The sequence below is a fragment of the Phyllostomus discolor genome, chromosome 1 (assembly GCF_004126475.2).
Source record: "Phyllostomus discolor isolate MPI-MPIP mPhyDis1 chromosome 1, mPhyDis1.pri.v3, whole genome shotgun sequence".
In the NCBI taxonomy this organism is placed as follows: domain Eukaryota; kingdom Metazoa; phylum Chordata; class Mammalia; order Chiroptera; family Phyllostomidae; genus Phyllostomus; species Phyllostomus discolor.
The window spans coordinates 183,499,089-183,510,554 of record NC_040903.2 but is presented as its reverse complement, the minus strand read 5'-3'; positions in this window follow the sequence as shown (position 1 = coordinate 183,510,554).

Genomic DNA, 11,466 nt, shown 5'->3' with positions numbered 1-11,466 from the left:
TCAGAAGCAGGCATACAGATGCAGGAGCGAAGGTCAGTGGACTTGAGATAACTGTTACTTTGGTGACGGCTCCTAGTCAGCTCCCCGTCATACAAAAATAAAGGCACTGTGACATTTGCAAGTGATACAGAGAGTAAACTTTGTCATGGGTTTTCTTTTCCTGCCATACCACCAGACCCTATGGGACCCCTACTGCATTAGGCCACACTACCAAGAGATGGAGTCAGCGCAGCTCTACCTAATCCATGGAAACAAACGCAGGGAGGCTGTCAAAATGAGGAGACAAAGAAACATGGTCCAGATGAAAGAACAGATCAAAACTACAGAAAAAGAGCTAAACAATATAGAGATAAGCAACCTATCAGGTACAAAAAAAATATTAGCACATTCAAGATTCTAGCTTTTAAAATCTGGGCAGTGCAGCCAATGGGATTTCTCTCTCAGGTGTAACTGGTACACAATTGACAAAGGCCTTTGCCTGGGAGCCTGAGGAGAGCTTCTATTTAAAAGGGCTGCTTTTACGTCCATGAAAACAGAAGAGTCAGTCTTACTGAAGGGATTCATACCTGAAACAGGGAAAATGCAGACTCCTAAAAGTGTGCTCTGACCATTTACCAGGCCTAGGCATTCACCTTAATTACATTCATCTCTGTCCTTGCTTTACCTGAAACTAAACAAGAGTCTTCCATGAGCATCGGGTTTCTGAAAAGGCACCAGTGCCAGCCTCTGGGGCTCACAGTCCAGGAGTTTACAAGTGGGATCAGCACCTCAGTGAGAGCATGGCTCCTTCCATTTCAGAAATACACCTCTGCTCAACATTGCTATTTTGTAAACTTAGCTAACACCGAGAAGTATGGAAAACTCATAATTAATTCATAATTCATAATGAAATCTTGTAAGGATATCTTTTGGCCAACTCAAGTTTTATATTTATATAAGCCCAGCAAAAAATTCTAGATACTAAATCTATAAAACACCCACGTAAGGTAAATTTAAAGAGGAGCGCCTATTATAAATGTTATCTCTACTTAGCCCTAGCTGGTGTGGCTCAGTGGATTGAGCGCCGGTGTGTGAACTGAAAGGCTGCTGGTTTGAGTCCCAGTCAGGGCACAGGCGTGGGTTGCAGGCCAGGTCCCCATTGGGGGCATGAGAGAGGCAAATGGTGGATTCTCTCACACACCAATGTTTCTCTCTTTCTCTTTCTCCCTTTCCCCTCCCTCTCTAAAAATAAATTAATTAAATATTAAATTTTTTTCCTGGGATGAAACTAGATAATTATCACTAAAGAACCAATGATTCTTGACCAGGAAAAAATCAGGACACTGATTCTATCACAGCTGCCTTCCATGAAAAGTTGTCCACAAACCTCTGAAAGACTTACAAGCTTATAGAGGGAACAAATACTGTCCCCTGTGTTTCTAACTATTGTATCAATGCACTTGCACCTTTTATAAATCTTGAAAACATTATGATTCCATTTATATGAGTTACTTAGACTAGTCAAATTCATAGACAGAAAGAATGGTGGTTGCCACAAGCTGAAGAGGGGGGATCGGGAGTTATTATTTAATGGGTCCAGAGCTTTAGTTTGAGGTGATGAAAAAGTTCTGGAGATGAATAATGGTGCCGGTTGCACAATATTGTACATTTATTTAGTATCACTGAACAGCGCACCAATAAATGGTTAAAATGGTAAATTTTGTGTTTTGTGTATTTTCCTGCAATAAAAACATACTTTCTACTTTAAGAAAAAAACACAATACAAATAAAAAGAAGAATTTGGTGTTTTATCCAGCTTCCCAGCAGGAAACAGATGGCACCATCAAATTATGACAATTTGAAGGAAGTTTAATGAAAGGACTCTTTACAAAGGTTTGGGCAGAGCATAAGAAAATCACGAGGCGGAGAGCAGAACCTCAGGGCTGGGAGGGAAAGAGTAGAAAGCAGAAGCCAAAGAAAGAGCAGGCTGTGTGCACAATCTCCTGGAGGAGTCAGATTTTCAGCGCAGAGCCAGCCTGTAACAGACCTGCAGGACAACGGGAGGGTAAATGCCCCCCTCCCACTCTCCCCCATTCCCCAGCCTTCTACCAGAAGTCCCCATTGGCCAAGCCTGGAAGCCACAGGGCGAGAGAGACTCTGTTGATGCCATCCCTACAGATCAGCCCCCAGGGAAAGAGCCAGGAGGGAGCATGGAGAGTGGCTAAGAGGGGACGAAAGGAAGACAATCACCATAGTGTTCTACCTACTGCAACATCCACAGAGCAGTTACACTTGCCCATTAGCCACAGCAAATACACAGCTACCAAAGTCTACCCTCACCTTGGGCCCCGCAGCATAGTAGCAACTAGGCCAAAGCGCTGCCCTTATGAAAACGCAGGGGAACGAAGTAGACACACACATGTATTTGGATGCCCTTTCTCTGGGGCTCGGGGGTACAGTCCTATTTCAGCTGCACATGAGCTTGTATCATCTCTGTGCTTCTTCCCAGGAGCTGACAACCTAACTCTTTAGAGATTGAGACCTAATAGAATGAAGCCCAGAAGGAGGGAAAACAAACAAACAAGCAAGAAAAACCAGTTAGCAGTCCTCTGTTCTGTCTAAAGAAACCCTGCAAGTTCTGGCCTCCAACTTAGGAACCCATTTCTTTCAGGTCCATCCCCTTTAAGGGGTGTAGACTTCTATGGAATCAGTAAAGTGAAAACGTTAGCATGCAAGGCAATGAATCCCATTTGGTTCTGGTTCTTATTTTGTAGAGGGGTTTTCAATGAGGATAATTGTGATTTAGCAAAGGGATGTTCTGAGAAATCCTCCTTATTCGTTGCAATTTAGGTATAAAAGGGTTAATGCCACCCCCCACACTAGGAAACACATGCATGATCTGAGGGTCATTTTTGCCTGACTCTCACCCACTCCTGCCTATCCCAACTCAGCTGTCCCTCCTACTTGACTTAAAAATCTCATTCCATTAACGTCAATCCTCCAGGTTAGACCACTGCAGCCAGGTCACGGTCTCTAGAAGCTCACTGCTGCTATGCACATATGTTACCTGGCAGGAGAGGGGCCCCGATTAGGAGGTAAGGGAAGGACAGCCATCTTCTGTAGGCCTCTTTCATTAGCACATTAGCATGAATGAGCTTATCAGATTAGCTAATTGTCACCTGGACACTTTGGACAGTGCAGAGATACTGGTGAGGCACATTTCCACAAAAAAGCAGGGGGAAAAGCGTAGCAATGAGAAGCCCCAGAAGGAGCTTGGAACATCCTGGAAGGATAGGGCCCAGTGAGGAAGGACAAATGAGATGCTGCAGAGGGCAGGAGAGGTGGGAGAGAAAGCTCTGAACAAGGAGGTGCTCCAGATGAATTTGACTACTTTCAAGGTTTGCCTGGGAGCCCCATTCCCTGTTTGAGGAATGGCAGATAGACCAAACAGTTCAGGTGCAAGCAGGTAACTTGACTTAAGTTTCTTGCAGTAGTGATGTGGATAAGGATAGGTTCTGGTAAGATGGAAAACTGGATAACCTACAATTTCTCCCTCTACAAACACCTAGAAAAGCTATATAAAAAACAAATATCTAAAATACATAGATAAGCATCAAAGGAAGAAAGGGAAAGTACAAGCCTCTGTGACACAGAGCCTTGACTTTTAACACCCAAACAAGAACAGAAGACAGGACTTTGGGCTAGAACAAAGTGAGGAGTTGAAACTAAGACCCTGGCACAGAACCAGGACTCTGACCTTCCATGAAAGTAATAAGGACTGAAAAAAAAATCTAACCAATAACACTGAGAAATGATAAAGAAATTTATCTGAATCTACCTCAACTATAGGGGAGAAATAATGTCCTCTGGAATTCATAACACAGGTCAGGGAAGCCAGAAATTGGAAACCAACATTAAACATGGTTCCAGACCAGTGACAGCCAGCATTCGAGATGACCCTCAATGGTCCAGGGACACCGCTTAGCTGCCAGGCAAAAGCAGCTGCTCCAGGTGGATAGACCTCAACCCCGGCCCCACAGGTTTCCCACAGATAAAGTCTCACTGGAGATGAACTCACAGTCAAAGCACATCATAAACATTCCTATGTTGTCAAGTCAAGCAGATATAATGGGCAAACAAAACCAAAATCTCCACAGTATTTGACCCCCAAAAATTCGGACAATAGAACTGGCAGCGATAGAAGTATATTTTAAATCATATGAGAAGGAACTGAAATCACAAGCACAGAGCTCTATGAAAAAAAAAAGATAGCCGAAATAGAGGAAAAATCTGATATTTTTAGAAATAAAAAATCTTACTTATTAAAAATAAGCATGTTTGTTAAATAGTAGACTGGACTCAGATGAAGTGAGAATTGGCGAGCTAGAAAGTCAGTCTGAGGGCCTCTCAGAATGAAGCACAGATGGTTGAGTGTTGGGCTTTCTTACCACCTTCTTGACATTTCTTTATTTCTCATATTTCCCACCTTTTTATCATTAGGCATTCCAGAAGGAAAGATAAGATAGAAGAAGAGAGTGGCAATATTTGAATATTGAATGGCTGAATATTTTCAAAATTAAGAGACATGAATCTTAAAATTTATGAACCACAAGGAGTCCCAAGTAGAACATGTAAAACTAAATGTATGGCTGGACATACTATAATAAAATTGCAGAATACCAGAGAGAGAGAGAAAAGAGATCCTAAGAGCCTTTACATAGAAAAGACAGATTACCTTAAAAAATCATATTTATACTTACAACAGAATATTCAGTAGCAACAACAAAAATCAGCTAAACTATAATGTGGGACTGGAAGCACAATTAAAACATTTTCAGACGAGGGTATAAGGCTTCATAACTCATAGGTTTTTACTGAAAGAATTTTCCAGGGATAGACTTCAGAAGTAAAGGGAAATCAATGCAAAAAGTAAGTAAGATGGAATAAACAAAGGAGAACCAATAACGTGCTACATATGGGGGGTAAGTTTAAATAAAACCAACTGTGGAACGTGCAACATGCACACACACATAGAACTAAAGCAACAGCAATAACAGAAAGTCTTACATAAATGACCATAAAGTGTCCTAAGGCTCATACATTGTTCAAGATGAGATAGGGATATTAACTAACTTCAGAGTTTGTTAAATGGAGTACGCTGGTTAAAAATTTTGAGGTAATTGTGATCAGTAACGTTCAAGACGCTCCTCGGTAAACCTCAACCTCCTGGTATTCGTGCTTTTGTGTAGTCCCATCCCAGTTAGCCTGTGTGACTACTGAAATATGGTGAAAAGCAAGGTATGTGACTTCCAAAGCTAAATCATAAACGCATTATCAGCTTTTGCCTTCCTCTCTCTTGGGTCACTTGATCTGAGGAAAACCAGCCACCACACTGTGAGGACACTCAAGCAGCTTTAGGGAGTGGTCCCTGTGGCGGGGAACTGAGGCTACCTATCAAGAACCAGTGCCAACTTGCCAGCCACATGAGTGAGTCATCTTGCAAGCAGATCCTCCATTGCTAGTCAAGCCTTCAGATGGCTGCAGTCCCAGGTAAATTTTGAGGCGTTCCTCATGAGAGACCCCAAACCAGAACTACCCAGTTAAGCCAATCCCAAATTCCTGACTCACAAAAGCTGTGTCAAATAATAAATGTTCATTTTTGTTTTAAGCTTCCTAGTTTTAAGGTAGTTTGTTACATAGTAATAGATAATTAATATAATAGCTATATAAAAAATAAAATGATACCATATAACTTACATACCAATAAAGGGAGGAAAGAAATATATTTTTTTAAATCACTCAATTCTAATAGAAGACTGGACATAGGGAGAGACATATAAAGAAAAATCATAGTGAAAGCAAATGCAACATAATATGGTATCATAAAAATGTAATTAACTTGAAAAACAATTAAAATAAAACTAAATTTAAAAAAAACAGAAACAAAAAAGTATAATTAGACCAACTAGTAACTTAAGAATATTCCCAGATTTTATTTAAAAAAAATAAAACTGGCATATGTTATTTTTCAAACTTAACAGAAAGACATAAAAGTTAAAAGATAACTAAGAGAAAGCTGGTATATATTTAAATATATCATATAAAATAGACCTTTAAGCAACAATAAAGAAAGGAACATTTAACAATTATAAATTGTACCCAATAATACAGACTCCAAATAAAGCAAAAATTGACAGAATAGCAAGAAGAATTTGACCAATCCACAATCATAGAAGAAGATTTAAACACCTATCACTTCATAATAATCAAGCAAACTTTCGAAAACTTTAGAAAGGAGAAGAATAACTAACTGAAGATTAGCTGAAGAGAAGGCTTATAACCAAGGATTTACAGAAGAAGACACATCAAGACTGGTAGGAAGGGCAGAGACACAAAAAGGGCTGGAGCCTTCTCCTACAGTCAATGGCTGAGACTCCAGAAGGATAGCTCAGCTTCAAAGGTTCCTCCCGAGTTTTCAGGAACATGTATAAAGGACACATGGACAAAACATAAAACCAAAGGGATAGGATCAAGGGTGGGAGGTGGGGATGGCTGGGGTGGGGGGGATTGGTGGGGGGAAAGTGGAGACAACAGTACTTGAACAATAATTGTAAAAATGTGAAAAAAAAAGGTTCCCCCTGAGAAGTGTGGGGTCCAAACCCCAAGCTTGGCTAGCCAGCCCAGAGCTGGGAAGAGGCACCAGATAACATCTGGCTGTGAATATCAGCAGGGATTCTGTCCTCTAGGGAGAGATGGGAGTCTTCTGGAGACACAGGCACCCTCTTAAAGGGCCAATGCACAAATTATTATTCACAGCCACTCACCCTGGTTTCCTGCGGAGGGAGGACAGAGAGGACTAGAGTCTCAGGAGGACAGATTGGGGTTTGTGGCTCTGGAGAGAAAACCACAGAGACAGCAGCTGGGACCCCTGTGCTGGGTCACTCCCCGGCACCACAGACACTGCCTTTCCTGGCACAGCACTCCCCTCCATACTGCATGAGCTTGGGGAAATGAAACAGCCGCAGCTTGCAGAGCTTGTGCCCTGCTGAGGAGTCAGCTACCTGGACTGGGGTGCAGAGGTCCGGGCAGACTCAGGGAGTGTCAGTGACGGAGTTGTGTGACTTTAGGGAGGGTGCCGTTCCCGCCACTTTCCCATGGGCCTAACTGGTACCTCCCCCTCAGGGGAGATCCAATAGCCCCACTCTCTGGGCCTCCAGGGGCCCCACACTCCTGACTTCTGGTGGCTCTGTCTCACTGAAGTCTGGGCAGAATCTGGGACAGACTGAGTTGTGTGGCTCTAGCATGGGGACCATTTTTTCCTCACACGCCTGAGGAGTGCAGATCCCTCCATCCACATGGCCAAGCCTATGTCTGCTTGGGCCTGATACACTCTGCTGGCCTCGCCTGCCTCACCCCACCACAAAGGTGTGCAAGCACCCAACAATTTCAGAGTAGTCGCTGCTTTCGGGAAAGGAAGGATGGAGGAGAAGGGATGGAGGTGGGTCTTTAGCAATGTCTGTTTTATTTTATTCCTTTAAAAAATAGAAAATTCTTTTAAAAATGCACATCTAGATCAAGTAATAATAATAACAGTAATATATATTTAATGTTGGTGGTGGATAGGTAGCAATTTGATACATTGTTTTCTGACTTTTCAGAGGTATATGACGTGTGTCTTAATAAATAATTTTAAGAGGAGTTCAGAGATGTGAGATTATGATCGCTTTTTCTCTTTCATCTTATCTCTTAAACTCTCTATAATTGTCATATATTACTTTTATAATAAGAAAAGAATATAGGAAAATGCACAGATAATCCTTGATGATCTCTCAGGCCACCTCAGTCCTAAATGTGGACATGCTAAATCGATCATTTAAAACCCAGTGATCACTGGCTGCCAAGTGAACACTCACCGTAAGACTAGGTCGTGGCACCATGGACTAGGTCATTTCAGTCATCCTAGTCACCACTTGCAGCATCTGCCCCCTTGGTCTGCAGGTAGTTATCCTCCTCGTTCATTACCAATGGCAACTGATCAGTTCTGTTGAACATAAATATGTAGGAATATTCTGATTGCATCAAAAGTTTCCTGTTCATTATTGTTTATGTATAGTAATGTGTGTGCATGTATCTCTTTATATGTTTTCAGTCCCATGGACTGTCTTGCAGATATGAGGAGTGGAGGTGATTCTGGAGTTAAGGAAATTCTGGGAGTTCAATGATGCAGAGATTCTTTTACTTCTGGGTCATTGTTTTGCCTCCAAACCAAAAATGTCAACAGTTGCTCAGTGACCTCCATGAAATGTTTGTGGTCTTGTGTCAGTTCCTAACAACCAGCTGTCCACATAATAGAAGTGCTTTATTTATTGCAGATACTCCTTTGATGTCTGGTTTCCTTTTCTTTTTATCTGGTTCCTCACTGTTGATATTGCCTCGTCATTGTCTTCCTACACTGGAAGGGCCGTGTCCACCTGACTAACTCGGCATGGCAACCAGCACAATTTTGATGAGCACGTGGGTGCTTCATAAACCGTCTTTATGGGGCTGCTGCTGATGGCACCGAAACTCTGCCGACAGTAGTGCCTCCAAATGATTGCCTGATCTACCTGTTCATATTACAAAGTGAACACTCTGGTGTCCACTACCTGGGCATAGAGTTGCCAAATTAGCAAATAAAAATACAAGGTGGCATAAATAGCTTTTTAAAGTATAAGCATGTCCCAATCATTTTATGGAATATTTTTATACTAAAAAATTGTTGTTTATCTGAAATTCAAATTTAACCAGGCATCCAGTGTATTATCTGGCAACCTTGTCCACACACACTTCCTGAAGGTCTCCACAACATTTGGCAGAGTAATCACCCAAAATGGGATTGTTGGGAATTTTCTTAAAAGAAATTATCATATTCATTTGGATAGGAAGCAAAGAAAATAACCACAAATTTAAATGTAGTTCTCAGTGATGGAGGGGTTTATCTCAGTGCACAAACTTCATGATGGAAGTATTGTGAGCTCCCTTTGGAGACAATCAAGGTGTTTTAATTCCAGATGGTTGTTTTCTGAGTCACCAAAACTCTCCCTTCTCCCTGCAGCAGCAGCCAGCATACTCTCAGAGCTTTCACTAAATGGCAGATCTAGAACAGATCCTAAGGAATGTAGAGTAATAGGGGAAAAAATTCATTCAGGGAGAGAAGTTACTATCAAAAGAATTTCAACCCTGCCACACTTATCTCTGTTACTGCCACCACCCAGTTCTGTCTCCAAAACTTTCAGACATAGGGTGTTCTCAAAGGAAGTCATATTCTGAGGAGTAAACAAACATGCCAAAATTTGGGGACAGAAGAAATGATGACATTCTCTTAGTTAAAATCAACCCACGGAGAATAAAAATGTGGAGGGAGCCTAATGCAGGGCCACAATATGTGGAGAACTGTGACTGTCTGAATAGCATTTATTGTGAGACATGCAACGAGGCGATTTGGAAGCAATCCCTTTAATAACAGAGCATCACAACCATTGACATAAAGAATGTTCGTGCTTAGTTACTTGCTGCTTAGAATCACCGGCAGGAATACTCAGGAGCTAGTGTTTATGAAGCCTTCTGTGCCTCTCTGGGTTGCCCGCTCCCCCGGGTCTGCGCCTTCCAGTCCCCTCCTAAGAGAATAAAGTGGGTTGCTCTCCTGGCTGTTCCCCAGACCCTAGCCCTGTGCCTAGCACACAATAGGTATTCAAAGCTAATTCCTAATAAATAAAGAAAACTTCTGTCACCCACCTAAAAGATATTTTAATTGATTTTTCATTTTAAGAACACTTTAAGATATAGCCCTACAGCTGGGGAAAATTGCATTGCCACGTTTTTAATTTATATACTTTTTCTTAGTTAGTAAACTATACAAAAGAGTTTTATTTGTTTGTTTATTTAGAGAGTGAGGTGGGGGGAGAGAAAGAGAGGGAGAGAAACACTGATTTGTTTCATTTATGCATTCATCGGTTGCTTCTTGTATGTGCCCTGGCTGAGGAGCCTGCAACCTTGGCATATGGGGACAATGCTCTAACCAACTGAGTTACCTGGCCAGGGCAAACAGAGTTTTATTTTTAAATTAAATAAATTAAGAAGCAATACAAGATAGTGTGAAGTAATTTATACATGTTTGGCTTTTAAGTGTTTGCCTCATGCTATATGACCCGAAAGACTCAAATCCAAAGAGCAAAATGGGAAAATCAATCTTTTCAAAATAAAATTTATTTTTGCTAGGTGTGTTTTAATAAATGAGTAGTTTAGGTACTTGAGCTTATGGTTGCTACATGAATAAATCATCAAGCCCACCTGATAGTACAACATCTTAAAGCTCACTTTGTAACACAGAACCCCTGTTATTGTAAAGCTATTAGATCTAAGTTGCTTATTCTGGAAGTAGCACAAAGATAAGAACATAGATGAACCAGCTCTCTCCCGTTTTTCAACAGTAGGCCCTTCTGAATAGACACACTCAACAAGCCTTTGTATGTCTGGGTGAGCTATATGTCTGCTCTAAGTACGAGCATATACCTTTAGGAACTAAAGAAGCCACAATCAGAGCCTGAATTGGTGTTGAATCTTTCTCTCTCCAACAGTGTAGCAAATTAAATATAAATTATCCAACAATTGCTCCTTTTCTAAAATTGATTTGATACTTTACTCCCAACAAATAAAGAATATAGAGTGAGAGTCATATACTTCATTATTTTGTGTTTAAATAGATGCCTGGCCTCACACTACGCCTCTGGACATCAGGCAAACTTCCTTCAGGGTCATGTAAACTGTGGCCGTCCTTAGAGAACACTCTCAACTTAGTGCCAACACGTCCCGCTGAAAACCGAAACCTACGAGTGGTGTATTGTGCACGATGTCTGACCATTGCAAAGCCTCTGATAATTGACTGAAAGTTTTCACTTTTCATTGAAATGGTTGCTATGCAGACATCACCGTGGATCACAATAGAAAGAGATGCACATCACACATGTTCTGCCCTGACCAGAGTCACAGCCAAATTAAAATCCCAGCCTGCTGAGCTGATTCCATAGTAAACTGTTATGCAAAAAAGCTTCAGTCACATATCACTGCTTCCTCCTGTCCATTCTCTGGCAAAACATTAAGGCTCAAGATATCAGCAACAATTAGAATTTAAACCTCTTCTCTGCTTAGGAACAAATCCTCTCCATCCCTGTCTACCCAGAAACAATCTGCCTGCTTATTCCTATTTTCATGTTCTCTCCTCTCAAATTAACCTTGGTTGGCTTCCCATTTCTGGATAATGTTATTGATCTTGAGTTAAGATGCCTAGATGATAGAGAACTTGGCATATCAGAGATGCTAATGAACCCACATTTTGAAATCTAGCATAAAAATTCTGCTTTGAACATTTTTAGAGGGTAAAGAACATTATAATGCTGCACAAATAGTGCCCTAGAGTTCTGGAATTCTACCTATAGCGTTGCTCTGTAG